The following is a 26,998-nucleotide window of genomic DNA, read 5'->3' on the forward strand; positions in this document are numbered from 1 at the left end:
AAGTGCGTTCACCATGAGCCTAATGGTAGCTATTATCCAGCAATTTTCTCACCTGGGTTCCATTCCTGCTTCTTCACACACTAGTTACCCTTCCATTTGTTTTTTCTATAGAATTTGATTGCATCAAGTCTCTACAATGGAGTAAATGCGACTATGATGTAGGGCTGCTCTGGCCAATAAGAACTGGTCTCAACCTGTGCTGGGATCCATTGCTGGCCCCAGTTCTGCACCCTCCCTGTGTTCTTGACTCTGGGTTCAGCCATGTGACCCTCAGTCAGCCCTCAGGTGTGGGAGACACAGTGAATGAGTGCTGTTTGAAGCAATGGCAAGCAATGCATGTAAGAGGCTTCACTAACCGTGTGAGCATGGCAGGTTGGTGGAAGGACTGGAATCCAGAGGAACCAAGGGTCTGCGGTGATGCTGGACTTCTACCCCATCCACCCCAATCAGCCTCCCAGAGAGCCAGCTCGAGCCCCCAGCTCTGCTGGGTGGCCCCAGTCTGGAACAATGGCAGTCTACTTCAAGTTCCTGCCTCTCCCAACTACCACTTTCTCCTATACCAGGCAAAGAAAGAGAGAGAGGAAAAAAAATCGTCCAAATTTTGATCCTTAAGGAAAGTCCTCAGCATATGGAAAATCATTTCGACGTCAATTCCACTTTTTAAAGGATGTCATCCCCATTGTTCTGAGGTCACTGAAAATCAACCGTCTGGGCGTTTGCCGGAGAAACAGGAAGGGATCAGGAGGGGTACCCGGCTGCTGTGATCACAGTCACCAGGGAAGAGGAGGGCCTTCCAGAGCCTCCGGCTTCTCCTCCGCTTTCCACCCAAGGACGTGGAAGCCTGAGCCACAGAACTCGCCTAACAGAGGACCCGAGACCAGAGGATGGGCAGTGCCCACAGCTCTGTTCACTTGTCTTCGGGCCTTTTCGTGTGAGTTAGTTGTCGACCTTCATGAACCATGTGAGTTTACACGGAGATCACCTGACTTTCAGGTTTGGTTTGGTTGGTGTTTCACTTAGCGAGCCTCGTCCCACAGGGCCAGCTACCTGCAGCTGAGAAGCCACGGCCCTGGTGGTGGAGCTCGGCCGTCTGGTCCCCTCTCCACCTCCACTCTCCTCAGGCTTCAGGCTTCGTCCCCTGCATGACATTCGATGTCACTGCCTCTGATGGAATCTCTTCACGAGTCCCAGGGCTGAACAGGCCCCTCCTCTGGGTCTCGGCTCCCACCATGCCGGCGTCCTGCCTCCTCTCCCTGTGTGGCTCTCAGTCTTGCGCAGCTGTGTCCCTCCAGCACCCTGGAGAGCGGCCTTCTGGGAAACACGGTGTCCAGCGACCTGCCACGGGGCAGCCTCCTTGGGGCAGCTGCACAGCACCTCGGACAGGCCCAGCTATGAAGGACTGGGTGACGGACTGCCGGAGGGATGTGATGCACACTGGGGGGATCCAGGTGCAGAGCGACTCACGTGGAAGGGTTTCTGTTGTCTCTCTTTGTATGTGCTTGTTCTCTTTAATGCGCAAGATCTCTAATTCCTGTGGAACCGGCCACTACAACCCAAAGTCTGGGACTACAGGAGCAGGGATCCTGACCTGAGCAGGACATTGGTCATTTTGAAATTTAATTTTGGGGAAATAATGATGAATTGTGTTGAGAAGTGAGGGCATTTGTGATTTCAAGACTGTGTTGTGAGAATTTAACCAGCCCAGTGACAATCTAGACCCTTAACTGTGGCTGAAGACAGTGCAGATGGAGGAATGGGAGGAGCCAGGAACCTTGTGGGAGTAGACAGAAGTCACAATCCACACCTGCGGGGTGGCCTGGTCACGTGCACCTCCCATGGCTGCCCAGCTCGGGTGTACCCTGGTTGGTGTCTCTGTGCGCATGGTTAGCTTCCAGCAGTCAATGTGCTGGGCAAGATTTGGAGGCCGAAGAAGGGCCAAGGCCATGCCTCCTGCTGCTCTGCTCTTCACCAGGCAGGCAAGGTGGTTGGAAGCACGTGGTTTTCCCTGTGGTAGGAGCAGGAGTGGCCCAAGTCATGCCAGCTGGCCCCAGTTCTGGGGCTGTGATGAGGCAGGCGGAGCCCAGGGCATCCTGGTGGGTGGCAGCCCACAGCGACAGGCCTGCCAAGAGGGGAGGAGGAGGTGCGACTGAAGGAGCCTTGTTAGTCTCTCCAGAGGTGCATGAGTCTCGACTCTGGTCCTGTGAATAGCCTCAATCAAGCCCCTTTCTGTTAAACTAGCTGGAAAGAAGTGATTCATGATAAATAGTGAAGAATTGCCCAATTTTCCATCCCAAATGGGCACCAAGATCAATATACAGAAAACAAGTAAAATGACCCAAACTGTCAGGAAGCTTCAGGTATTTCTTTTCCAGTTATTTTTTTAAAACCATTGTTTCTACTTTTTTTCAAAAGAATTGTCTTCTATTCGTCCCGGAATTTTAGCTTATCTAAGGAAAACATGGACCCCATTGCAATTTGTCATATTTCAACAGATTTTTCTTATTGTTTTTCTGTGATTTCACATAAAGAAATCATTTTCTAGTTTAAAGTTAAAGAATGTATTTTTTTTTCTGGCAAAAGGAAAGTGTTAGAAGTACTTGAACTGGTAGGAAGACATTTGACAATAAACATTTGTGAATGTTGCCAGAAGCCCATCTTTGTCACAGTTGTCTCGGGATACTCACACTTCCAGCCTCGTGGGGACAGCACGTGGGTCTCCCTAGCCTGAGACCATCTCCCGCGTGGGTGCCCTCTGACTCCCCCACGGTGGCTTGAACATGTGTGCATCCCGTAAGTATCACTGAGTAAAGTGAGGGCTGGGAAACCGCTGGCAGCACCAGGAAAGTGTCACATGATCACATTTGCAAATGCGAAACAAAATCGCAGGTGGATACAAACAGCACTGAGCTGGAAGCTGCCTCACAGCAGAGGCCCCTTCCTGAGAGGAAGTGCTCAGTTAGTGATGTCACCCCGCACACAGACACGCATACATACAAAGACACACAGACACCCACACAGACACGCATTTGTATACACATACCCAGACCCACAGACACATACTCACACATCTTTAAACAAAACTGAGATCGTATTATACATTCGGTCTGAAACCGTTTGCATCTCACTGATTATTAAATCATGACCAGGCCACGCCTGTCCCACAGAGACGTGCAAGTGGCACAAACCATCCCCAAGCTCTCAGACGCCCTGCCCACCGTGTGCCGTTGTTGAGTGTCTCCCTCACAGACCACCACACGATAATGACAGCGTGGAGCCTGCCTTTAGGTCTCAGTTTGGCCTTACATCGTAAGCAGTTTTCAAATGTATTTTAAAATGTTCTCTTTGTCCTAAGGGAATTACATGTTAATTGTAGAAATAATACAGATATGCACTAAATAGTGACGAGTAGTTTACTCAAAATGTTTGTGGAGCAGACTGAGTTTAGTGGAATGGAACTAGAAAACTGGTCTTCCTGAATCACTGTTTTTGCACCATGTAGACTTGGTAAAATGTACTGATGCATTCAGTTTGCACACGCGTACACGCACACACACGTACGTGTCCACAGACCACGGATTTGGAGCATTCAGTATGGAGGAGAGAGAAGACCACAATCTCTCCCCTCGTGAGCTCAGGCTCTAAGCTGGGAGGCAGCAGCACCTCGGGAACACGGAAATGAATATGATAAGGGGCCTCAGTGGGGCAGAGGGCAGGCTGAAGGCCACCGCTCTGCACAGGCGGGCAGCACCTGCCCCTCGGGCGGACGTTCAGGCCGCCCAGGTTTTCAGCAGCTCTGCTTTGATTAGCCCACCACATTTCCCGATAGGTATAGTCCTAAACTTTTGTAATTACCATTGTAAATAATATTGCAATATACTTGAAATGTTTTCAAATACATTTGTCCAACTACTGTTGCTGGCATTTAGGCATTTTTGGGCTGTGTATGTTTATTTTTAACCAGCCAATGACCGAACCCCCTTAGCAGTCCAAATGATTTTTGAGTCACTCGGGTTGCTGAATCGACCATCCAAAAGACGTGGTGATATTTTTGTCTCTTCTTTTCTCATATTAGGACAGTTCATGTCTCATGTTTTAATTATTATTTAGAATTTGAATAATAAAATCAAATAATTGTTGTGACACGAGTCTTGCTCATCCAGCTCCGGTCTATAACAGAATCCCCACGGTATCTACTGTGACCGCGCGTGTTGGCTGGAAGGGTTGACAGGCATTCTTTATCACGTTAAAAAGAAATTATTCCTAAGTTAAGAATAGAATGAATCTTTGTTAAGAGCCATAGTGTCAAATTTTATGAATGTCCTTCCAGCCTTTGTTGACATCATCACGCAGGGTTTCTCCGTGCATTCCACATACCACCTGATGGCGTGTTGCGTGTCAGGGCTTCCTCATATCGAGCCGTCTTACACTCATTGAAAACTCCCTGCTGTGTGCTCCACTGATTCATAACACAGTCCATGGGATGTGCTAGAACCGTTCAGGACACTTACACACATTTATAATTGGCATTGGTCTTTACTTTCTTTTTATGTTTATGTTCTATTTGTCAAGTTTTCTAAGGTTGAAATTTTATGATAATTAGTGAAAATACACATTCATTATAACACAAAAGTTGATAAAATTAGACACACCCCAGTCATAGATGCCATACATTACTTATGTGGAAAAAGCAATTCTATTTATTAAACGCTACATACAACAGCTTATTGAATAAGACTTTACAAGTGTTTTCCTAATTATCGAAGTTTTGCCAGATAACCACTGGTGATGAAGCCATTGCACTACATGCACACATAAGTATGTGCATACGTAGACGCACATGCATATATATCTGGGTTTATGACTTCGTGCATTTCTCATTTCATCAAATCCTTATTAAGTGGCTACTGTGAACCAGACATTGTGTTACGTGCTAAGAATAAAAAGATGTAAAAAGGTAAGATAACGTCTTCGCTTTGAAAGTCAAGTTTTTACTCTATTAACATGGAGATAAATATCAAAACTAAAGTCAAATAAAGTGGGTCAGGTGACATAATTTACTCCAACAATAGTTATTGGGTGTCTACCCTAGGCCAGGCGCAGAGCTCAGTCCTAGAAAATATATGTATGTGGGTGTGTGTATATCTGGTTTTAATTTGAATTTTGAAAATACTAGAGAGGTGGCCTGAACTAACGCAGGATTTTGCTTCATTGCCATTTGAAATGGGCTTCATCAAAACAATCATATAGTGTGTGAAGACAGCCCAGGTGGAAAAACAAATACTATTCGCATGTCAGTTGAGATAACTGAGATTGTCAAGGAGTGCGATGGATGAGAGGTGCACTCCCGTCGGACACCAGCCAGTTAAGTGGGCGAGGGTTCTGGCTGTCCCTCTGTCATCAGGGGAAGAGGAGTCGCTAACCACTCTGTAACCTGGTCAGCTTGTTGGAACACAAAGGAGACTTCAAGGGGATGCTTAGCCTACACGTTATAAACGGTCCTGGTTAGTCTCTCAAATATTGCGGCTGTGCACAATAGTATTCCTTAGAGAAGGCAAAGCTAGAATTTCATAACCTTCCCTCTGCCATTTCACCAAGGGCAACCCACGTAGGGTGCGGTCATCTCGGCCACCCCACAGATGTTTAGCAAGAATGAGACAAGGTGGGGTCGGCCCCAGCTCACCCCTTCCCACAAGCTGACACTAATCCTGGATGAACCAACAGATGCTTCTTGCTAATGAGCTCTAAGTAAAAAGAAATTTATCATTGCGGCTGCCACCGGCAACTTGGCGGGGCGCCCACAGCCACAGCAAGGAGAGACTCGACTTTGCAGAAGGTCTCTGCAGGTGCACCCCCCCCAGTGCAGCCTGCATCATTTCCTGTTGTGAGGATATTTTGAAACTAGACAATCATTAACCCTGCATATAGTTAAATGTCCTTCCTTTTAGTGGCCAGAATTGATTTTTTTTAATGTTTGCTAATAAACAGATTTGGAAAGTGTGTGGCGTTAAGTACTTTGAAGAACTTTTTTCTCATCAAATCTGACTTTACAAATGGCCTTAACCAAATAGAGAATCCAGATGACTCAAAGGAAAGAATAAATGACCTTTGGGTTTTACCTAATGGAGAAATTTCCCTAGCAAGCACCCCGGCCGTCCTACTTCAGAAGTTCTTTCAAGGATCAAAATTACTCTCATGTAGGGGCCGGCCCCATGGTCTAGTGGTTGAGTTCAGCACACTCTGCTTCGGCAGCCTGGGTTCAGTTCCCAGGTACAGACCTACAATACTCGTCAGCAGCCATGATGTGGCAGCAACTCACATACAAAATAGAGGAAGATTGGCACAGATGTTAGCTCAGGGCGAATCTTCCTCAGCAAAAAAAAAAAAAAAGGAGAGACAAAAAAATTACTCTCATATGAAGTATTCATTCTCCCAAGTTCTACTGGGCACTTCCTACCCATCAGGCCATGTGCAAGCAACACTGGAGATTCCAATGTTGGCTAAGACTTGTCATCACGGAGCTCACATGCTACCAAGGAAGGTGACCAAAGAATAAATCATTACCAGTTGATAAGACAGGATGCAGAGCCAGTCACCTAGGGCAGGGTGAGCAGACTTACCCTCCGGAGAGGTCTCCCTGTGGAAGTAACAGCCCTGAATTATGATACACCTTCCAGGAGAAAACAAAAGTAAAGTGTTCCAGGCAGGGGAACAGCAGGGACAACAGCCCAGAGGCACAAGAGCTTGGGAATCTTGGGATTTATGGAAAGTCTGTGCAGCTGGAGTGCAGAGAGAAGAAGGAAGGGTTGCGAGGTGGGTTTAGGGGGGTGGACAAGACCCAGATTTACACGGCCCTGTTTGCAGGCTGTGGTGAAGACCTTGGCACAGCCAGAGGTGTATTTCACAGCTGGAGAGTTACCAGATTAAACAGTGATGTCGACTGAGCTGGAATACTTGCAGAGAAAGTCAGTAGCGGTTATTTTCGTCTAGGTTTGGGGAATGTGTGACAAGGAAGAATCAAGAACAGTCTGCGAGTCTTGAGAGGAGGATGACTGGAGTAAACCTGTAGGGACAGGCTCAGCTGGGGTATCTGGGAGACGTTCTGGTGGAGAAGGCAATTAGGCCTCGGAACATGTGGCCATGGGTCTCCTAGGAGAGGCTGGAGCTGAGAGCTAAATGTGTGGCTTGTCAGCATCTGGAAGGAGCTGATGCTGTGAGGCCGAATAAGACCCTCGGATACTGTGCACACAAAGGAGAGGAAAAGCTGCAGACCGCGATCCGAATAGCCTTTGATGGAGTTGAGAGAGATCTAGAGAGAGAAGAGAGGTGCCCTCCCTGGGAATGAAGCCAGGGAGAGTCACCAGGCCTCAGGAAGTGCTTCTAGAGGGGAGAGGCAAGTGGTCATCTGGCCTGGCAGTGCAGAGGACTTCCGTGATGTCGAGAAGAGCCGTGTCACAGCACTGCCCACCAGTAAATGCCCAACAAGGGCAGCGTGTGAGCTTGTCATCATCAGAACTGGAACCACGTGGCCTGGACGTGCGTCCTGACTCCGCCACGTGTCCTGTGACCTGGGCCAGAGAGCTTCGTCTTCCTGGTTTCATCCCCCAACTAAATTGGGAGGATGGTATTGGCCAAAGTCCTGTTGTTGTTTAGATAAACATACTAAAACAAGATAAAGATGTAAGAGTGTTTTGAAAAGGGAAAATGTTCTGTCCTTGGGTGATGTTATTAAACTAGGCGTTTGCGTGTGACTCTGTTTATGGAATACACAGTTTGAGTAAGGTTACCGGTTATCGGAAATTATACAATCTAACTTAAAAGTAAAAGCAGGACTTTGAAAACATGTTTCTCCAGAAAAGTTTGCACACCAGCGATAAGATGCCCAGGGCTTAGGACAGGCTGAATCAGTTTACTGTTTACTATGAATCAGCTAACTTGTTTGTTTCTGCCCCAAAGACCACTGCTGTAGGGCACTGTGACCATCGGCGCCTGGAATGACGAACCCTCTGCTCAGAAGGGATGCTCCCGTCAGCACAGCTCACAGTCCCGAGGAGCTGACACCCTCTGTTTCTGCCAGGTGCATCTGCGCTCCACAGAAGCTCTAGAAACTCCAGCTCTGACAAAGATTGTAACGAGAGGAGACTGAGCAGGTGGGGACTAATTAGTGGCATGACAGGTGCACAGGCGGGTGGGAACGTAATGAGGACGGACGAGCATCACGACGGACAAGGAGGAGAAAAGCAAGAGGGAGGCAACAGGGTAAATTGGGCTGTTCGTCAACCACACGTTGGAATCAAGGACTCCAGGGACCACGCAGACTGGAAGCTGTGTGCACAGGGCTTGTCTCACACGCCGATACAGCTCTGGTCCCTGGGCCGTTGCAGGTGTTCAATAGATAAAAACCGAGGGAATAGGTAATGTCATGCCTCTGTAATTTCCTGTTACGCACAACATCAGCCTAGAAATCTCCAAGTTTCTTAGAGTTATGTAATGCAAAACTCCCAGTTTTTGAGTGCTCAGCACATGCTGGGCCACATGCTGCACCATGAGTTCTAGACGAGACTTGTTAGCACCCCCACTTTGCATCCGGGGAAACTGAGGCCAGGAGAGGCTGTCTTCCTGGTCACACACCTGGTGTGTGGCAGAGCTAGGTGACGCTTTGGGGGGAGCTGAGTTAGGTTTGTCAATCTCACAAGCTCATGGGGAAGCATGAGACACATATTCGATTTAGAGAGATGGGAACCACCACAAATTTACTCCTTGAATGAGAAAATCCACGGGGATCTGCGGTGCACAATTCTGTCCAGAACCAAATGCCTGGATGTGAGATGTAAACAATGGCCAAAGCCACCACCTCGGCTGATGGGCCATGCCCCCATTTGTAGACGATGAAACTATGGCCCCGGCCTGCCCAGTTTAGGTTAACGTCCTCCTCCTAGAATCCCAAAGCCATCACATTGTATCGTCATCCCCATCTCTATCTGGCAACCCACAGCTCTGAGAGTGGGCTGTGGGCTTATTAAGGTTGGCTTCTCCCTGGAAATCTCAGAGCTTGTCCTCCGCCCTCACTGGGCATCTCCCTCCAGGACTCCCTGGGCTGAGGAACCTCAGGGGGAAGTGGGGCTGATGGTTGACAGGGAGTATTTTCCAGAAATCTATGAGCTATGTGTGTGCAACCCTGGTCCACCCTCTACCACCGTCTTCTAGGAAGAGGCCCAGAGCCAAGGTTTGCTGATCAATCTACTGGTGGAAAAACCCGTTTGTGAGAGGGCCTCCCGCACGCACAGCAGGGGCCTGCTCCTGGCTGGACTTGTCAGAACTCTGAAACCTGCTGATCATGGAAAGAAAAAACTCATGACCTGGGAAACAGAGGGAGTGATTCAACGCAGCAAATCTACTTAGATCAAGGGTAGCTGTATGAATTTGAAAACTTAGTATGAAATAACAGCTTAGTTATTTAATTTTGGTCACATCAAAAAAATGTATATATATACATGCACGTACACTTCAACTCCAAGGAAGGAAGGGCCCGGGACTGCTGAGCAAACAGCGAATATTTTAAGAAGATACGGTGATCCTGTCAACCAAATTGTGAATATCCAATTTCAAATAAGAATCTCAACCACTGTACTGGGTTTCACTCTGAACCGTCTGACCTCAGTTTTTAATTCCATATGTATTACAAGGGATTTCAAAAAGATTGTTATAAGCAGATTTTCTAGTAAGAAAAGTGAAAGCGGCAGGTCTTATTAAAGGACTGCGACTACTCGCTGCTTGAAGATTAACAATTAAACACTGCAGGGCTGGTGGGGAAGGTTGGTGGGAGCATCCCGATAGATTTGGAGGAGTCACCAGGGCTCAGCATCACCGGCACCCGGGCTGAAGCCCTGAAGGCTGGGACAGACCCAGCACCCCTGGAATATTACTTTTTGACATCAGCTAGCAAGATAAGAAGAAAACCAGCCAACTGTTCCTTTTTCCAAGAACATAACTATAAAGAGAGTGACAGAGAGGTTCTATTTTTGCAGGTCGAAGGTTTTTCTTTAAACATATATGTATATTTTTTTACGTGTCTTTAGTCTATCTCTTGTACAAGGTAAATAATAAATGTTGCCTAAAACTAGGAATTAGACTAAATATAATGGCTTAAACTGCTGGTAGCAGTGTTTTATTGTTGCTATTTTCTTGTTTTTAGGAAAAAGATGGTTCACTTAGCAGGACAGAGTGGGAACTACGACTGAAGACAAAGAATAGTCTTTATTCCGCCGGGAGACCCCACATGTGCTCTGCTGCATTGTGACGGAGATACGGGGTCAGAGGTACTTTGAAAGCCCGGAGAATCCCCTTGGGACTGGGGACCAATGCATCTGCTGATCACTCTCCACTTTGCTTCCCGTAGGCACAGCACACGTGGGCCAGAAGGAAAGGCTCTGAAGCTCACAGGGAGCGGCAGGCCCCCGCTAGAAGATGAGGCTCTGTTCGGTGCTGGCTCCTCCAACCCCCCCTCACACAGGCCAAGGACGGCCTCACGCCAGCCGGTGGGAGGGTCCTGCGGACATTCTGAGGGGCACGCCCGGCCTATGGATAAGGGCTCCAGCCCAGAAGCAGCTGATTTTAAGCACAAACCCTGCAGAGCATCTTTGGGGTCTGTGAGCACCCGTGTCTTAACCAACAACAAAAACATGTTGTAGTTATGGGTTTCTTCCAGAAACTGATGTTTCCTGAAAAGGCCCTGTGTCCGCCAGTGAGGAAATAGTGATGAACTAAAACTTTTATTTTAAAAAACAAAAATCAAAGCAGAGGGTTCAAATGCGGCTCTGGATAGCCCGTGGCCCCTCTGAGGGCGAGGATCCCGCCCTGTGCTGCCCAGATGCATAACAGGAGGCTAATGAGAACCGGGCTTATGAATAAAAGAAGCGATGACTTCCAGGCGTGTGAGAGGAATGCTAAGTCTCTCCAGCACCTCACAGCCTTTAAAGCAAAGCCACGCTCGTTAATGACTCTAATGATTTTTTCCTCCTCTGCCATGTACGATCCTTTCAGTTTTAGGAAAGTATTGGTGCATGCTTGTTAGAGAGAGAAGCCTTTGAAATCCATCCAGCTCTGCTCCACATCTGAGCCACTTAGAATGGAAGGCTGATTAATGTTGGAGGCAACTCCAGTAAAAAGAATTTTGGCTGAACTGTCTACCCTACTTTCAATTCTTAACACTCCACGTCAGACTGAGTGTGCTCATTTTGAATTTGTACGTGAGGAAGAGGAGAATGCTCTGGAGGGTCAAAGGAAGGAGCAATTATCTGTCAGAAGACACATTCGTGTCACCCGGGGACTCCGGACATGCCTGTCATCTCAAGGCTCGCTTCTAACAATTTGATTTATTTCCATTGTGAAGAGAAATCCTGTGGAACACTAAAATCGCCATCATTTTTAAGTTGTGGTATTACAGCCATCTCCATCAAAAACCCATTAGAAGGGTCATAATGTAACACGTGTTACTATAAGGGATAGAAATTGGGAGATTTCTCAGAGGAGGAAGGCCCAGGGATTTGGAGAGTCGGTGAGTGAGGGGGAGCAGAGAAGACCGAAGTGTCCCATCTCCCAGCCTCCGTCACCCCACAGCCCTTCCTGGGCCCCAGTCCCTCACATTGCAGCCCCACCGCCAGCTCCTCCAGCTGAGCAGGTCCGTCTCCTCTCGGGCCCTCCACGAGTGGGCCAGGCAGGCAGTCCAGCCTCCGCAGGCACGGGGGCGGCCCCTTCCTTGCCCTCCTCCCCACCTCTGCTTGCTGCAGCCCTGGCTCCAGCTGGGCCGGGTGCAGCCGTTGCTTATACTCTGCTGAGACTCAGAAGCCCCCAAAAGCTGCTCTGGCCAGTGGACCTGCGCTCCGACTTCAGGCACATTGACAGCTGGGTGGTGAGGAGTTGGCCTCTGGACTCACACTCGACCCTTCTGACCTGTGTGACTGGGGACAAGTCACTTGGCCTGCCCAGGCCTCAGTTTCCTGGAAAGACAAATGGTCGCACTGGCCTTTGCTCAGCTCATGGACCTCCATGGCTCCCTTGTCCCTCGGACAGAAGGAGTGGCCCTGGGAAGGGAGGGGTTCAGGCCTGAGGAGTGCAGGGTCTGAGCCCCTCCTCTGGGCTGGGGCTCACGCTCCCCCGCGCGCTCCTTCCCCTCCAGACACCCCGCCCAGGAGTAAAGGCTCTGCGCCGTGCTGATGAGCAGTGCTCTCAGCAAATCCACTCCAAAGATCATCTTTGAATCCTGCCCAACAGGGAAAGTGGAGCCAAGACCAGATGTCAGCGAGCGAGGCACACAGCCTGCGCCGCCTGGCCCTGCCAGAACCTCCCCCAGGCACCCATCAGAGAGGATGACTGTGGCCACAGCGCCCAGGCTCATGTGCTGGTCAAGCGAGGCAGCTGGAGCTGCGGCTCAGTGTTTGGATACTCTGTTGTCACGGAAATGAGGATGGCTCGGTTTCTCATGTGGGGTTCAGGCTGAGACAGCTCCTGGCCATGGTCCCTGTACAAGGTGCACTGTGAGCATGCGGGCAGGTGGACCTTGTTAGGGTCACACGTAACCACAGACCTCCGGAGGCCACCGCGTCCATCATCAGAGTACAGCCACAGGGGCCCATAGGCCCCTCTTTCCACTTCCTCTCTCTTCCTGTCTTCTCTTCTCTCTAGTTTCCATCCTTCTTCTCTCCCTCCCTTCTCTCCTTTCTTTCTTCAGCTCTTTCTCATGTCTGTTCTGTCTCTCCTTCCTTTCTCTCTCTCTCTTCCTTTCTTTTTCACATCCGTTGATGCTTCCGTTTATTTGCTGATTTAATCAGCCTTTTATTCATTCATTCACGCATTTACTCATGCTCTGTCCATTTCTTCACTCATCAAGATACTCAAGCTTTTATTCCTTATCCGTACGTAACTGAGCATGCACTCCAGAGTGCATGGTGGGCTCTGGCCGGGCACCCCTGGCAGTGACTTCACGCTGGGTAACCATATGGGTCCCCAGAGCCCCTTTCCAGGCCTTCCGGACTGACTGCCCTTTGTGGGCAGTTTGCTGGGGCTCACCTTGTCATCAGTGTTTTAGGTGTTTGAAATGGTGACTTTCCTAGATGAAACCATTTCCCAGCAAGATCGGGAGTCTCACGTCCTTCCTTCACCCAGGAAGTGCTGGTTTTGAAGCCTTTCACAGCCCGCCTACGCCCCGAGAACTGCCCGGTTTGCATCTGCCGCCTCCTGCCCAGCGCCCAGCATGGCTCCAGTGGCTCCACTCAGCAGAGGAAAGGGGACCTCAGCCCAGGGCCCTCGTGAGGACTGAAGCAGACCCTGCAAGACTTTGTTCCCATGCTCGGCACTTACATTTGTGTTTAGGTGCAAATCCAAATGAGGACAATTCAACTAATTAATGCCTCTAAATTTAGGTTTTACTAAGTATTTGTAAACATGTCTCAACTCCAAGGCCCCAGAGCCCAGAATCTTTAATGGTTAACTTGAAAATACACTTTTCTTTGGCAATGGCCACGGCACTCTGGGCCAGCGTGGAGTCCAGGCGAGGAAGGGACTTTTCCTGGGGCACTCAGGCCCGGGGGACCAAGGGCTCCTTCCACAAGAGGACAAGCCGCACACCAGGAGAACCGCCCTCTGACTGAGCCTACCTGGCGTCACCCTCTGGGTACAGCAGAGATGCTGCCCACCCCCTGGTCGTAGTGTCTGTTTGGTGCAGTGGGCAGTAGGACACAGCTTTCTGGAAGGTTCACCAGGGTAAACATGGGTACTGCTGCAATCTACATGCACCTGCCTCCTTTCTTCACATGTCCTATCCCAAATTACAGCTTAAAACAGCAAAAGAAATTGTGAAATGGGAAACATTTGATCTAAGAGAAAGATCCAAGTGTTTACCTTTGTTGCACGGGTGTCCAATTACAGCATCATCAGAAAGCAAGCCGTAAACCACTGACTGTGATTTCAAAAAGATTGCCAAAACCACTGGTTTCCTTCAGAATCGTGTCTTATTTATAAGAGGAGCAGGCAAGAGGCCCCATTTATTACGCTGTTATATAAGAAGTAGGCAAAACTCTTCCCTTTTATTATCTGATGTATTGAAGTCACCCAAGAGTGTTTTTTCTAGGATGTTAAAAATATGTTGCAACTCTCCTGATCTATGACTTCAGCAGAGAGAAATGCTAACAAGATACTTTTAATCAAAAGGCAGCTTAAAATGCAGTAAATTTCACAATGGAGAAGCGATAGTTGCTGTAGAATTGCTTTCAGAGTATGCTGTGGGCACAAACCAAGTGTGAATTATGATGTATAAGATACACATGTTGTTTTACCCTAAAAGTTCATCCCTTAAGAGCAGAATTTCGCAGATTCCTGTAGCCAGGGAATGAGTGGCAATGGGGGACTGGAGCTGCATGCACCCCAACTCAGGGAGGAGATCTCGGAGGAGCCCCTCCAGGCCAGCTGCCGCCTACACGTGAGCCATCGATCAGGAAGGGAGGCAGGATTCCCAGACACCAGGTTACGAGGCGGCGCTGCGTGTAGTAGCAATGCTGTGAGTCTATGGCTGAGGGTGGTCCGAGGGGTGCACGCCTCTCAAAGCGGTTATGACTGCTCAGCACATCTGCTGTTCTCCTGTTTAAGGGATGGGGATGGGCCCAAGGTTGGAGCCTGACTTGGATCCTCCCCCGGGCATTCTTGCTCACCTGATCCAAAGCTCCAGCCTTGGACACAATTAGCTCTTAATTCCACCTGCAGGGCTAGTTCATGGCTGTGATGTGTGCAGTGGAACAGGGGTCTGTGCTCAGACGGGCCCACAACTGGTCTAATGCTCTTTTGCTGTCATCTTGGAAGTCTTGACAACTTTTGAACAAAGGACCCCACGTTGTCATTTTGCACTGGGCCCCAGAATTATGTAGCTGGCTGCTCCCTGTCCTCACTGGGCCCAACCGTATGCCCTTGACCAGGTATTCTGCTGTGTTCGTAGATGCAATTTGTTTCTTGTGTCAGAAACACTCTTTCCTCGCGTACCCAATATCACCTAATCAACTAAAATGTCATCTGTCACTGGATATTTTCAGTCCCTCATGCCCTACACACAGCCAGAAGAGGGTCAGGTAAGACACTGTGGCCTTGGGAAGAGGAGCTGAGTCACCCATGCTGACTGAGAGGGAAAGAAGGAAGAAGGGAAGGGAAAAGGGAGGAGAGGAGGAGAGGAGAGAGGAAGGGAGGGAGCTGACTTTCTCTCTTCTCACTGTCTGGCTCCTTCTGATGCCTGCCCTTGGCTAAACTCACAAGGAAGCCACATACGTCTGCCTCTAGTGATGGAAGCAGTGTGCACCGCCACGTGACAGATGGGAGGTGGGGGCAGAGAAGGAGGGGAGAAATGACGCCCAGGTTTCTGGTTTCAGTAACCAGGTAAACAGTGATGGAGGGGGGAACAGGGAGTGAGGTAGGGCTAAGGGGAAGAGATGAGGGGTTGGGTTTTGCACACCCTGAAATTAGGTTCATCCTGAGATTAGTTTGGTATCCAGGTGGAGCCGTCAGGCAAGCTCTCCTAAGAAGACATGGGTGTCCGAAAGGTTTCCTTTTGGAGTTGTAATACGAAAAAGGAAAGAACCATGCTTAAATGAATAAGCTTGAGTTATAGGGAAAGAGCTTTAGTTCTCTGGAAAATTCACATGCATGGACTAGTTTATTCTTTGACTTCTTGGTGCAGTCATTCCAGCGGCCCTCGACAAGGGCTCGGTGTGTGCCCAGCACTGTGCAAAGTGATGGGGATCCGGAGGTGCACCCGTGGTCTGGAGGAGTGGACGGAGCGGTTCAGAGCCCCGCGTGAGCAGGGCTGCCCACGCTGCTGCAGAGGTGAGAATCTGGCCGGGGTTCAGGGGTGGGCCGAAGTATTCCTGGGTTTAGGCACTAGCAGGTGACTTGCCTAGCTGTCCAAGGATGGTTACCCTGCTGCTTAGGAAGGTTGAAAACAGAAATGGGAAGGCAAAAATATAAAATCATGTCTGTAACTACAAATCCCTTCTTGAACATTTAGCTATATTTTATATTTTTTAAGATTTATTGATTCCTTGATTTCTTTTATACCTGCATGTGTGTGTGTGCAAGCACCTGTGTGAGTGAGAGGGAGAGAGAGAGGCTGATTGACGATGCAGCCTCACGCAGGCAGCTGGAGTGGGGAGTGAAAGGGGGCCTTCCCTGTCTCTGTGACCCAGGGTTGGAAAGGATGTCAGGATGGGCTTGGCCCCTCTTTCTGAGAGTCTGCTGTTTGTGTTGCAAGAGCATGGCGTTCACATATGACCACCTCTCCTTGCCGGCTACGAGATACCGAGGCATATATGCATACACACACGCAACATTGTCCATCATACAACAGCAGAGCCCCACATTATGAACTGTTTCTTCCCTGTCCTGAAAGTGATTGCCAGACTCTTTACTTAATACAAACACAACTACAGTGAATCTAGGGTGTCTCCTAGGCAGGCTTGGTCCTCCCAACCTCATCCCATCTGCTCTGCCTTCTTTCTGCAGTTTTCCCCAGTATCTGCCTATGGAGCCCGTGACTCCCATGACTGATCATCAGCCTGAGTCTGATCCGCACACATCGAGCTCTAATATAATTCCTTATATTAAAAACAAATGCAGCCAATTTCATCACTTGAAGTTCAACTTTAAATTGGAAAAGTTTAATGTCTCTAGTCGATCAGACCCAGTGCAGGAGGAAAAATCTGTCATTGAAAAGTTCCAGGTGCAGCCTTGAGGTGAGCTAATGACACTCTCCTGCAGCCCACGTGAACTAATTAAAGCTCTTAATTATATTTTTTAACGCAAAGTGGAAGGTTTTAGGAAACGGATTCTGTGTTGTTTGCATTTCTGAACGAAAGCCGCTGAGCAGAAGCAGAGCTGGTCCCCCCAGGAGAGAGCCGATGGGGGCCGCCATGGCCTCCCCAGGCCTCCTTCCCCCCAGGAGGCTGATCCTCCTCCAGCCTTTGTCCTATAGTGCAGGACGGCAGTCACCTCTGCGTAGAGGCTTTTCTAATTTGCACACTGCACCAGGCCTCATTTACTCTCTCCCTGGGGGTGGGAAGGATGGTGGTAGAGGGTGGAGACCTCAGGGCCCAGACACACATTTGCTCAGTTCACAGGGCAAACTGCCAAGCACTGTGCCAAGTGGTGGGGATCCGGAGGTGCACCCGTGGCCTGGAGGAGTGGACAGAGCTGTGCAGAGCCCGGCGCAAGCAGGGCTGCCCAGGCTGCCGCAGAGGCTGGAATCAGGCTGGGGACAGGGGTGGGGACTGAAGCAAAAGTGGTCAGCTCAAGTCATCTTCACTGACTGTGCCCTCCTCCGCCTCACTCTCCCCTCCCCACCTTCCCCTCCCCACCTCTCCCTCTCCCCCCCTCCTCCCTTCCTGCTCCCCTCTTCATCCCCATCTTCCTCTCCTCTCAGACCTCCCCCTCTTCCTCCCTCTTTGGAGGACCCCTGTCCTCCTACACTGCAGGCACCTTGTGGTGTGAGCCACATCTCCCTTCACCATTTGCACACCTGGCACAGGTCTTTGGAATGGAGAAAATGCTCATTACTTCACAGAAAGAATAAATCAGATGTAACCTTTGGGGAAGTGGCAAATGAAGTCTGGGATGCATACAGTTCGGAAAATAACTGAAGGAGGACCGGAAAAGTTATGCAGGCCCCTGGAATGGTGCACTGGGGAGCAGGGTAAGGGACAGGGACCCAGAGACACAGGCAGGACCTACCTGGCAAGTGCAGTCACAGGTCAGACTCTGAGGGTGGAGTGACATACGGTGAGAAAAATCTGGGGCTCCGAGTCTGCAAGCAATGTCACCGGGGTCCTTCATCCACCTGGATGCTGGGATAAAACAGGGACATCACCTGCCTGGCCAAGCTCACCGTCTAAGTGGGGGTGAATGGCAAAGCCACAAAATGCCTGAGACCTTCTTACAACAAACACGGACTCTGGGTTACCTTCTCGCTGGCCCACAGCTGGTGACTAAAAGGGAAGAGACAAAAGAGGCCTGGAAGTCCCCTGTGGGAGCCCCAGTCCACAGAACTCCTCCTCACTACATGTACCAGTAAGTGACGGAGATGTGTGCTCAGGTGAGCACACGGAGGGGGTGACGGAGACGTGCGCTCAGGTGAGCACACGGAGGGAGTAATGGAGACGTGCACTTAGGTGAGCACACAGTGGGCTATGATGAAGACGTGCGCTCAGGTGAGTAGACACACCTACTAAGAGGAACAGCCTACTTGTGTGGAGTATGAGAGTGAGGGGCGAAACCACAGGGGTGATGAGCCTGGGATTCAGGAACTGGTGCCACAGAAGGAAGACTGGAAGCCAAATTCCAAGTGTGGGCGTGGGCAGAGCAGTAATAGGGACATGGATTATAGCTCTTAGTTGGGAAAGTTTAGAAGTGAGAACAGAAAAGCCATTTCATGAAAGGACCAAAATCGAGAGCTGCTTGAGGAGTGTCTTTTCCTGAGTTGAATCAGAGAAGGAACAGGCTGTCTCTAGAGAGAAAGGTCCGGCCACTGAGAAGGAGGGAACAAAGCTGAGGTTTTCCCAATCTTTGGGTAATATGGGGAGATGCAAGCATCTGGCCCAGGATGGAAGCTGTAGCTGCTGGGAACTGAGGAAGCATGCATCAGAGTTTCAATTTTCTCCCTGCCAGAGGGTGAGGAGAACTGGGGAAGGATTGGGGTTGAGGGATGTGAAGAGTCTTGTGTAACAAGTCAACCAGAGAGGAATGGCTGGGACTGGTAGGTATACCAGATGTTCGTTTCCTTTTTCACATTGTTTAGTTATCTCCACTGTTAGAGGTGCAACTGGACCATTCAACCAGGTGGACAAACAGACATAAAATAGCCAACATAGCTCCTGTGTGATGAGAGGCTGGATGGGAAGGAGCCAGGGGTACACTTCTTAAGACATCACAGAGTCCTTCAGGGGTGGCCATTAAAATAGGTTTTTGTTCTTGAAACCTGGTTACAATGAATACAGTATTCAATGAATATCTCTAAGGAGAATGAACAATGCCATCATCATTTAATTTACTAGTCCAACCTCTGAGATTTGTCATTAACATAGGTTTGGCTCAAATACCCAGGGAAATAAATGCTCAGGGGATGTGGTTGGGTGGGTCCACTGGAGCTAGAGTTGTACCTTGAGAAGGATGCTCTGGAAAACAGTAAGAGAATGAGGAGAAGGGAGGCCAGCAGGCTTCCAGAAACAGGACTGAGCATGTAGGCAGGCACTGCAGGCTGTAAGAAATTCTTCACTAGAGCAACAGCCTTCACCACCCCGTGCCGGCTCTCATGGCTGCCGGAAGAGGCTCGGATTCCAGAGTGGACTTCCCATAGCAATGCCAGCAAGGCGGGAAATGATTAACAAGCATGGCTCTGTCCCCTTGAATTACGTATCTAGACAGATGTGGCTGGGATACAATGTGCTTGAAAATATTTTTTAATAATTACCTGAGTGAAGTCCCAAGGACCTATTAGACGTAATCTATGTAAATGTCAACGCCATTCATCTTTAGTGAGAAAACAAAACCTTTTGGCATTATAAGTCTTTGGAATTATAGAAGGCATTGGTTGATATTCTGTCATTTTCAAAACCAAATAAGGAAAGGCCATTAAAAAACTGAATTCGATATAATTTCCCTGGCCCCGGTCTCCGAAAATGCACCGCCACCATCTGTAACTGCGGCTGGTTAGTTAGTAGCAATGTCACCACAGTGATGAATAGCTCGATAACACCATGCCAGCTGGCAAAACACATTTTGGGGATTCAGGCTGTGTAACTTAGATCAAAAAATTATGAAGATAGATAGCATGATAGGAAGATAGAAGAGAATTTTTGATAAGATGCTAGGAATTCAGAGTTTTGTATTGTTTATTTTTTTCCAGTGGTGGGAAAAGAAGGTGTTGGCACATTAGGAGAGGCAACAGAGCGTGCAGGCAATATTATCAGTGGAGTTAGAAACCCTGGACGTGGGCTTCCGTGTACCTCTGACGGGTTCCAGCCCCTCCCCACCTCCACAAACCACAGCCCCAATTTCCTCACCAGAAAGCCTGATTCCCCGGGAGTTTGGGGGAAGAGTAAAGAGCTGTCCAGATAACTAGAACGCTGTTCACAGGAGCTGTACCTCCACCTTCTTCATCCTCACGATGTCGTAAATCTATTAAGAGAAGGAATTAACTGAGTTCCAAATATAACCCACGTGGTCAGTTAACTATCACCAAATCCATAGGAAGATGTGGGCCAACAGTTACCAAGATCGTAAATGTGATGTCAGTGTCCATGACTAGGAGTTTTGAGTAAGTTGTGTTTGTTTGTACAAAGCTGGTGACTTATCCATAAGCCATTGAGTGTGTACAGATGGCTATTTCCTAACGAAGACATTCATTCGACATCTTATGATAATTTTTGAGCAACTACCATGCATCAGGCAGGATTTTAGCTTAGGAAATACTATCGCCAGGGGGAAGATAGAAAAAGAAAAAAGTCCTTAACCATCGGGTGTGAATCACTCTCCACTTTTTGTATAATTTATAACTATAAATACACAATTATTTGATATATAGCTATAAGTATATGCTTTTAACTATAAATTTATATGATCATCACTATATAAATAATTATATGTTTTAATTTAATTTATAATTTATTTATAAATTATATATAAATTATGAACTTCCATAATTTACTAGTGAATTTTGTGTTCTGAGGAAAGTCGTTTATGGGTCCGCCGGGCTGGGTGCTCATCAGAGTTAATCACGTGAAAGCCCCGTCTCTAATTCCGAAATTCTGAGTCTGCACGTTGAGCGGGTCCCACGGCTCCTGTAAGTTAACCTCAGGTCGAGACGGAGGGGACACCTCGCAGCCTTTGCCTAACACGCCCCAAGTGCTTTTCCTGGCAAATCTAATCCCTTACTTGAGTTGGAACATGAACTTCAGCTTGCTTTCCAAAATTCCATTCTGCTTGTTTTGTCGCTTCCCAAAGAGCAAGCAACATGTCCTGTGGAAACCGCCATCACGGCCTTGAGACCGTCTTCCTACCCCATAGAGCAAGACTACGGTGCGTGGCTCTCACAGGCATTCACAGCTTCCCAAGTACATTTAAAAGAAACACCTATGTTTAAATACTGGCATCGAGCACTGAGATCCTTGAAAATAATGTATTAGCTAAAGGCAGCGTTAAGAATTTCAATTAATTATTTTAATATTTTATTTCTTAATATGGAATATGATAATAAGGAAGGTCAATACTCTTCATAAGTTGGCATTTCTAAATTCTCTGGACTATGATAGTTTCCTAAAAAAGTAAAGTGGAAATGGAAATGCACAGAGCAACTTGCAGGTGAGTGTGGACACACAGACAAGGGCAGCACAGACCGAGATTTGCCAGCTCATTGTCACCTCGGTGTCGTGTGACCTTTCAAACCAACAAGGAAATGTCTCTCACAGAAATCATGCTATACTTTACTGGCGTAGTCATTCCCTCGGGGCCTCAGACCCTGCTTAGGAAAACGTCCCCTGCAGGGCCAGCCCGGGTGGCTCTGTCCAGCTGCCCAGGAGCGCTGAGAGGCCCCTCTTGCCCTGTGGCGTCCAGTAGCCACACAAATTTTTGTTGCCCAAGTTTAGAAATGAATCAGGACAGAAGACTGCTCTCTCCACAGGGAGGCTGGCTGTGCCCGCATGCCTGGCCACCACACAGCCTAGGGCAGGGCAGTGGGCACTCGATGCTAGGGACTGCTTTCACCCCACGGGTGCCCACAGGAAGCCACCGGCTTCGTCTGCAAGCAAGCCCGGCTGCAGCTTTACTCTGCGGGCCCAGACTCTGCCATCTTTGTCTCTGCTCCAGGAACACTGGATGGTTCGGATGCCCAGGGGCCTCTCCTGGCCTCCTCTGCCACCTGCCGACAGTCTCTCCAGGTCCCTCTACCCTCCCCCGGCTGCAGGAAAGCATTCAGCGGCAGTGGACTCAGGGCGGTGGCCAGCACGGCACATGCCCTCTGGCCTGACTGGGGAGGAGGCGCTCCGAGGCTGGCCATGGCGTTCCCATGCCACAGAGTCTGCCTCCTTCTCGGGGTCCCGAGAGGGGTTCCCGTCTCCAGGAGGAGAAAATAAGGGCAAGGTAGTGATTTTGTGGTGACTGTTGTTTTAATGCTAAATTTAATTCATTTCAGAGCTTTTCCTTATTCTTAGCTCCTGTCATTTCTTGTTTGGGGAGTTAGCAAGTCTTAACGGAGAGGTAGGACCATGTGATGTCAATATTTCTTTAATGCACGCTCCTCCTTGGAAAAGGAGGAAAATTCCTCAGTAGTTCCTTCCATACCTTGATTAATCTCTCCCCAGCACGGCCCTCCACGACATGGGCCGACACAGGCTTTGGCCTTGAGCTGGTGGGAGTAACTTGGGCAAATGTGTGAGCAGCCTCCAGTGGGGGAGGGGCGGGGGGCCTGGCAGGGGCCTGCCCCCAGAGACTTTCCTAGAGGCAGGAATGATTGGCAGCCCTGAAAGCCAATCACACTCCTTACCTCATGGGAGGCCGTTCACTGGACAGCTGGCACCTCCAGCAGTCCTTCAACTCTGACACAGGTGTGCACACACACATGCATGCACACTCACACTCACCTGCACACATATATGCAGGCACACACTCACACATGAGCTCACCCACACACACACATGCACACACACACACACAAAGGGTCTCCACAGAGGAAAATGACAGGTCAGTGTCCAATGAGTACAGATGCTAGTCCACGATCTAGAGAAAGGACAGCCCCACCCTCAACTGTGGACCGAGCCATTTCTGCAATTGACATAGAGCCCAGAGAGAAAGTATAGTTGCCTGGGAGCCATGAAGTGATAGAGATGGTTCTGAAGTGGCTGTTTCCAGGGCACCAGAGAAGTGGAGGCATGGCGAGGTGGCAGGGGGAGGTGGGGCTGGGGAATACAATGAGAGCTGCAGGGGCCCCCTCAAAATGACAAAAGCTGCCCGATTGAGGCTCACTCTGGGCGGGGCCCTGCTCAGCCCTGCACTTCACCGTCAGAGAAACCCTGCAGGCAGGCACTGTGTGGCCTGCTGCCCAGAGGAGCAGGCCCAGGCTCAGGCCCAGAAGGGAGGCTGAGCTGGGCCTCCTCCCAGCCCGCATCAGCCTCGTGCTGACTGTTACAAGCGGTTCCACTGGCACAGCAGTTTGCCCTGCAGAGAAGCAGCCACTGACTGCTGGAGAATTGCGGTCATACTCCCCGGACCCTCCTCCACTGGTTGGCCGGGCTTCCAGGTCCTGGCAACCACCCAATGCTCAGTACACACAGACTCTGGACTCTGCTATGTTTCCTGTGGTGCAGGCACCTCCTGGAGAGTCCCACCAGGCCCTGCTCTAAACCCACCAGGATGCAGTCCTCCAGGTTCTCTCACTTTCTCCCATCATCCCTCTTCATACGCCACATTGAGTCCTGAGACCTTCCCTGCCTGAGGCTGCTTACCCCCACCATCTCCCATCCCTGCCTAGAATTCTTTCCCCCACCACACCTGGGTCTGGCCTTGGGGCATCCAGTGCCCCAGCCCCAGCCCCTCCAGACTTGTTTTCTATTTGGGGGGAACTAAGATGGGAGAACCTCATCCCAACTGGACCGCCCTGAGCTGCTTGGCTGCATGTGTCTGCAAATTAGCTAGACGCTGGTGGTCTACAAGCTCAAAGTAACCCCCACGCCCAGCTGCACTGGAACCCTGTCACTGAGGGTCACTGAGTAGCGGTGCATGCTTGGCCACGCTCTATGCCATCAGGGTGGATTGTATGACCAACGTCATGAGGTTCTTGGGGGGATTAAAAAGTTTAAAATATGGATTTTAGTGTCTGGCTCATAAGAAGTACTTAGTAAAGGCTGAGTCCCCAGCCGGGGTCTAAACCTCACACCAGGGCAGAGATGCTCCCGTCCTGTCTCCGGGGCTCACAGGTGGAAAGGCGCACATGCTCCATGAGACGGTCAGCACACAGGCTCCGCAGCTCTGCATTGCCCATCAAGTTACTTGGTTCACTGCTCAGATTTAACATCCTCAGATCCTCCTCACCTGAGACAGTCTCCTGCATAGCAAAGAGCGACCTTCTTCTTAAGAATCACTGAAAAGGAGAGACTGTCCTCCCCTCACATTCTCTAATTCAGATTGGGATTTTGGAGGAAAAGACAGATTATGATTTTACAACCTGGACTAGCCAAATTATTGCATATTCAAATCTACTTTTGTTGGTATAAAAATGGTCTTTCTTCAGATTTCTTAAAGGAGTCGAGCAGCAGCCACACTGTCTTGCTCCCCTCCTGCCCTCACCTGCCATTTCTCCAAGCCAGCTTCCAGAATCAAGAATTCGCACCATGGGGACGGCCATCAGCAGAGACAGCCCTTCAATGGTCAGTCTTTCCCCAAGTGCTGAAGACTCTTTGATCATCCGAAGCTCCCCAGCCAGCAGTCATGACTGCCTTTCCTGTGGTCCATACAGGACCCAGAGAACGTTTTACTTTGACTTAAATACCTGCACTCATTCTTGGCCACAGAAAAGATTTTTTTCCTTTATGCTCACTTCTGTGTGGTGTTCTGGAGTATAAATATGCATCTCATTATCATAATTGTCTGGCTTTTAATATGGTTTATCCAATGTGCAGGTTACTTATTCTAAAATCCTTAACAAACTGTTGGAACCCCGTGGCCGGCCATTCTCGGTATAAATGCCTCTATTGTGAGCAGCAGCAGAAACGCAAATGGTGGCTAAACATTGCACTTCGGGCTATAATTGGGTTCAATTAACTTCAGTAAAATAAATTCTAGGCAGTAAAAGTTGCATGCTTTGTGATAAAATGACTGTAAGTAGCCAGACAGATTACTGAGATGGACGTTTATGAAAATCATGTGGAACCGATGGTTTAATTTCACATTTTCGTTGTCCGCCAGGAAGCAGGTGATGATTGCCTAGTGCAGCGAAGTTGGGAAGTCTCAGGGTGCACACAGGAGACCAGAGAGGGAAGGGGCCACTGCAGCCCGAAGCCCCTGACCCTCACCTCTGGTGTGTTCTCTGTGGAGAGAAAATACGATGCTGTGTTGACCATGGTCTCCAGATAATATGTTGCCCCCGTTTCAGCCCATGGAGGCGTCGTGTCTTCACTCGCAGCCCGACGTATCACCTCATTACCGAGTGTCATTGGACCTGCACACTGGCTGCTTCATCCTCTCTTTTCAAAACCCAGAAAGGAGCTTTTCCCTCTACTCTAGCGTCATTTCGGCCCTCAATGCTGTCAAAGTTATTTAAACAGATACATTGTTCCACTAGGGTTACTTCTACTGAAGGTTTTACAACCAAATCAAGGAGTCTATGGAAAGTAAAGTATAACTCTTTTAATTGTGAATTTTGATCTCTAAATATCAAGCTTTCCTAAATCAGGGCATAAGTTCTTTATATATTAAAATTTTTTATTTAAAAAAATTCTAACAAAATGTACTTAGATCATTTTCCTTACCCAAATATGAGCATGAAGGAGTAAATTAACCTCATAAAACCTCGTATTTCTAACATAAAAGTGATTAGATCATGCCAATGACTCAGTTACTTTTGTGAGATGAGACTATGAGACTCTCCTTGGAGGAAGGAGCCGGTATCTCAGGCAACTAGATCGATTTCACAGCTGCACATGTATCCTCTCCTGCCGGTGGTCTTAAAGAGAACATACTAGAAAGCATCCCTAAATGTAACCCCAATGTCCTTAGGAGCTGAGAGTTAGTAATCTGGAAGGGCTGGACCTATGGGGGAATTTATCAGTGCAAGGACCACCAGTCAATGGCCATGTGTCAACTGGAGCTCGGAAGTGACAGCTGTGAAATTAAAGGTGACTGATGTGGCCGTTGTGTTCCGAGGGTCAGGGCCACCCAAAACATGCTGCCAGACGGACACGGGGACAGCCCATCTGTCTAGATCCACTGCACCATGCAGCTTTCCAAGCCCTCCTCATCAGATGACCTTCTTTAAAATGTGTTTGAAAAAGAAAAGCAAGCTAGCTCTCAGATCGTACAACTGCATGTTGTCGCCCTTCTGTCAAAACAGTGCACTGTCAGACCTCGCAGAGTCTTGGGCTTTGAAAATCCATCTCCTCTGAATCTGTATCCCATAAATGCAGCTTTTACAAAATGTATTAAATTTGAAGAGGAAAGCCAATAATTGCAATGTTTAAAGATTCAATTTAAATACTAAACATGGTCAAGAGCAACCCCAGGGGAACCCAGGGGAAGAATTGGAGCTCTGGTGGAGTCTAAATCTTGTGTGTTTTCAATGTTTAAAAGTGAAAAACACGTTTCCCCTCTTCTAAAGGTGTCCGAGCGCCCAGACAACTTGCAGCGATGACTCCTGAGATAAGGGTGCCTGGTGAGCTGACCACGGGCGCTGGGCCACGTCTTAGCTGCCTTAATCTGAGATACTGCAGCCCTGAGGCCCTGCATGAATATGACCTCTTTCCAAGTGTGCTCTCGAGGTGGGAGGGCACTAGCCAAGGTGGGAATGGATTCCTTTCCTTTCTGAAATAGTGTTTCTCAAAACTGCCTTCCAGAAAAGCTCATGATTGACTTTGCTGACATTTCGGATCCTCTCCCAACTGCTGGCACCTTTGAGACTTCCGACTCAAGGCAGAACTCCAGCAGCTGCACCATTTCTGTGATGCCATCCTGCTCACAAAGCCAGGGCGCTCGAACTCTAGGGAAGCCCGTGTCTCTGGAGACGTCATTCCTTAGGTTCTAGGTCACCTGTCAGAGGGGAGGCACGGGGGCAGGGGCACAGGGGGCTCACACACCAGCTGCAGTGTGAGTCCCTCAATTTGGATGGGCCAGGCTGGTGGGACCTGGGGAACCTGTGCCTCCAGCCTAGAGGACTCCCATTTCTCCACCCCAGTGAGTGGAAATATGTGTCCCCTGACTTCTCCGAAGG

The 26,998-nt window shown here is 49.1% G+C and overlaps 1 long non-coding RNA gene across 5 annotated transcripts; it reads left to right on the top strand.

The window, feature by feature from the left end:
• The first annotated feature begins 7,901 nt into the window (after positions 1–7,901).
• Positions 7,902–26,618, top strand: LOC124233491 (uncharacterized). Of its 5 annotated transcripts, none has more exons than XR_006887076.1 (5): positions 7,902–8,147; positions 10,193–10,316; positions 10,397–15,113; positions 15,716–15,861; positions 16,537–26,618. It is a non-coding gene; the product is annotated as an uncharacterized LOC124233491 (long non-coding RNA). The 5 variants fall into 5 exon arrangements; XR_006887079.1 differs by having other exon boundaries at positions 10,397–13,758; XR_006887075.1 differs by having other exon boundaries at positions 10,397–15,861; positions 16,537–16,766; positions 21,889–26,614.
• Positions 26,619–26,998: the final 380 nt, after the last annotated feature.

The sequence above is a fragment of the Equus quagga genome, chromosome 2 (assembly GCF_021613505.1).
Source record: "Equus quagga isolate Etosha38 chromosome 2, UCLA_HA_Equagga_1.0, whole genome shotgun sequence".
Lineage (NCBI taxonomy): Eukaryota > Metazoa > Chordata > Mammalia > Perissodactyla > Equidae > Equus > Equus quagga.